Genomic DNA, 4,264 nt, shown 5'->3' with positions numbered 1-4,264 from the left:
AAAAAAAAAAAAAAAACTATCTGGCAGCCGGGCGCAGCGGCTCATACCTGTAATCCCAGCACTTTGGGAGGCCGAGGTGCCCGGTAGCCCAGGTAATTTTTGCATTTTTAGTAGAGACGGGGTTGGCCAGGCTGGTCTTGAACTCCTAGACTCAAGTGATCTGCCCACCTCAGCCTCCCAAAGTTCTGGGATTACAGGCATGAGCCACTGCACCTGGCCTATTTAAAAATATTTTTGATCTGTGATTGGCTGAATCCATGAATGCAGAGCAGAACCTACAGATGCAGAGGGCTGACTGCACTCAAATAGGACTATGCTATAAATACTCTTTTGTATCTTCCCTCGCTCAGTCAACATCAAGGACATCACAAAATCAGGCGTTCAAGATAAGCCTGGCCAACATGGTGAAACCCTGTCTCTACTAAAAATGCAAAAATATTAGCCGGGCATGGTGGTATGTACCCCTAATCCCAGCTACTCAGGAGGCTGAGGAAGGAGAATCGCTTGAACCCAGGAGGTGGAGGTGGCAGTGAGCCAAGATTGTGCCACTGCACTCCAGCTTGGGTGACAGAGCAAGACTCCATCTCAAAAAAAAAAACTATCTGGCTAGATAACAGACACTCAACTTTTGTATACTGCCTTAATCAGCCAACATCAAGAACATCCGCATGTTGGAACCCACTCTTCTACATTATTTTGCATGGTTGAGACGCCATTCAGTCACTTGCAGGACATGAAAAAAAACAGAGGCAAAATAAAACACCTTGTCATACTTATTGTCACACCCTCTCTCCATGCAGCCCTTCGGAGGTATGTGGTTCCAAGACCAGATGGGCCAGCAGTGGCTCAAACACCCTGAGCAACAGCCTCCCACCCAGCCGTGCGCCCACCCCTCCGCCTCAGCCCTTACTTTGCCAACTCATAAACAGCAGAACAGCACAGACGGCTTGACCAAACTTAATGCAGTCAGTCACCTTGGAACACAGTGTGAGGCGGAGGCTGCGGGACAGTGACACCATGTTCTAAAATACAGCAGGCTTTTAAAGAACAGCCAGGCAGGGTCGAAGGCAGGGAGATGGGCTGGTCAGGAAATGCCAGTTTAAAGTTAGCTCTGACCTATTAATCAGCAACAGGACAATGATGCAGTGGGGGGCGGGAAGGCCGGACATGTGCTTGGCCAGATTTATGGGTCTAGAACAAAGGAGGGCCTGCTCGTTTAGAGAGTCTCTTTCCCTTTTCCTCTGGCAAAACGAGGACATTGTTTGAAAAGCCTAAAAGAACAAATATTCCAAAGCCTGAGGTCATTTCCAGAGATGCAACCAGTCCTGATGGGGATCCATACACCCCGGGGGGAAGACAAATCCTGCAGGGCGGGGTTCTCGAGCAGCGCAGTGGGTGTATGTCATGAAATAGAAACTGCAGGCCCCTCTCCTTCATTCTCAGAGAATCTGGGGCCACCTGTCTGAGGCCACTCTGAAGGCCTCTGAGCTGCTCAGCAGAGCCCCTTGGGATAAATCTAGAAGCTTTTCCATGCAGACTGAATACATGATCTCTGCCTCCATCTAGACTCTGCAGGCTTTTCTGGGAAGGTCTTCCTGAGGGTGAACTGCCTAGGATGCTGTTGATTTCAGCTTCCTCTCCATCCAGAAGAGAGTCTTGTGTCAACAGCTGGTCCCCTGTCATCAGATCAGGAGAGAAGGGGAAAGTGATTAGGAAGGAAAGAAAAGAGAAAGTGCTCAGCCAGGCACCTAGATTACAAAAGAAGCCAACCTTGGGGAGGGGAGATACTGACTCTGCTTCTCAGAGTCTTTCGGAGTTTGGGAACTGACTATCTGTGACTTCCCAGCCCCTCCCTTCTTGGGGTTACCACTTTCCACCAGGCTCTGGTTGCCTTGTACATCGCTGGACCTTCCAGAGGAGTCACCTTGACTCCTGTCTTGCTTTCCTCCAATCCAATATCTACACGCCCATAGCCAATGGGGATGAACTTTCTAATCTACATATCTAACCAACACCCTCCTGGCTAAAAAGCACTTAATTGCTCTTCAATGTCTTTAGAAAAGATATGCAGAAACCTCAGCCTGACAACAGATCCTTCATGTTGTGGCCACATCTGTCTTTCCAGCTGGTGTTTCATCTCTTCCCAGCCCTCACTGTAACCTTTAGACCCATAGAATTATTTTCTCTTCCCTAAACATGGCATGTCCCTCCTGGAAAAATTCCTGCCATTCTTCAAGACCTAAGTTCCGATGTTCCGTCCTCTGTGGTACTGACCTACTGCATATTGCTAACCAACTCACACACTGCCTGGGTTCTCGCTTCTTTGCCTGGGGTCCCGTGCATGTGTTCACTCTGCTAATAATAATAGCATAGCACTTATGATAGGGCCTGCATTAGTTAATTGAGGGATCAGTTGAAGGCATGAATTCCATTGAATGACTGCCTGAATTGAATGAATGATGGATCTATTAGATGTGGTCAGCCCTAAGGCATGTGGAGGCCTATGCAAATGCTTTTTTTGGGGCCCCTGTATATATAAACAATTTGAGTCACCTAAAGTCAATGTTTAAGCACCATTCTGACTACCCGACTTCATGTGATACTGCAAAATACTCACTGACTGGAAGAAAAGATCCTTTCTCCCGGTAGCCCTTTTGGAATTGGGCCTGGTAGGGGATCCCTGAGACAATCTCATAGATGTAAGCCTTAGAGGTCTCCTAGGGCATCTGGTCGACACCCTGTACTAAGAAGCGAATTGAAGAGCATGCCAAAGGAAAGAAAACAGGGACTGGGGCTGACATGGTGGAGGCTGGGTTTCGAGTATCCTTCTGGTTGGCACTACTGGCCTTGGCCAGTCCTGACCACTGGAAGGGCTTAGAAGATGTGGAGGGCAGCATTCTAAAGTACAAGACCCCTTCAAGACCAGCCTGGCCAACATGATGAAACCCTGTATCCACTAAAAAGACAAAAATTAGCCAGGCATGGCAGCGCACACCTGTAATCCCAGCTGTATGGGAGGCTAAGGCATGAGAATCCTTTGAACCCGGGAGTAGACGTTGCAGTGAGCCAAGATCATGCCACTGCACTCCAGCCTGGGCAACAGAGCAAGATTCTGTCTCAAAAAATAAATAAATAAGTAAATAAATAAGATGCAAGACCCCTGAGGCCCAGGACCTCAGGCAGGTGCTCCACTTGCCTGGGTGGTACTGCTCCCAGGTAACCATGTGATTATATGCTTCATCATTCAACCAACATTTACTGAGCCCCTACTATGCTGTAGATACTTTATTAGAAGCTGAAGTCACATATTCATAGTTATTTATTACTATGAGTTAACACATTATCTCTGCCAAGCAGTGAACTTAATAATAACACACTGAGACCTGCACAGTACAGGAGAATGGCTATCATCTGGCCCAGCAGGAAACTAAGCCAGAGAGGGGCTGTCATACATTCCATGAGCATCTAACCACGTGCCTACTCCTGGGTGTGGTGAGAAATGCAGCAAAGAGGTTTCTGAAAGAAAGCAAAAGACAATCCATTGATTTCACTTCCAAAAATAAACCAAATCATGAGGAGAGAAAGAACAATGACTTAAAGCCTATTCTGAGGTTCTCAAATAGTGGAAAGAATGACTAAAATCATCCAAATGGCTCCATACTGGGCTTTCAGTAATGGCAGCAGCAAGGCCGGCTGTCAAGCCTCTTAGAGTACAGCTGTGGAGAGTACAGCCACCTGAGGGCAGGAAAGGACAATGGCTTCAACTTCTCTCCCCGAGCTTCTATTTCCCCATCTGTAGCCCAGCCCTTCAAGTGCTGATCAGGACCCCCATGTGTTGTTGTGAGATTAAAATGATATTAGATCATGCACAACCTGTATGTGCTTAAAGCACCAGCCCTGGGTTGCTCACTCATATCGAAGAGGCTGAAGGGTTAGTGTGTGGCTTTCCTCACCAAAAAAAAAAAAAAAAAAAAAAAGATATGGGTTTCTATAATGTGGGTTTTTATGAAAGGAGAAAAAAGCAAGAGAAGAAATACATCTCTCCTCAGACTAACTCTGAAGCTTTCTAGGGTGAACTCCACATCAGCCTTCCTAGTTTTACCCTGTGCTCACTGTGCACTTGTACACACACACACACACACACGTACATACACACACACACACACACACACACACACACATCCCCCCACAGCCTGACCCCTGAACATCCCAACCTCAACCCAGCGCAATTTTGTCCCCTACAAAACATTTGGCAGTTTCTGGA

Source organism: Sapajus apella, unplaced genomic scaffold (genome assembly GCF_009761245.1).
Source record: "Sapajus apella isolate SASKATOON/1434 unplaced genomic scaffold, GSC_monkey_1.0 scaffold46, whole genome shotgun sequence".
Classification (NCBI taxonomy): domain Eukaryota; kingdom Metazoa; phylum Chordata; class Mammalia; order Primates; family Cebidae; genus Sapajus; species Sapajus apella.
This window is presented reverse-complemented; position numbering follows the sequence as displayed.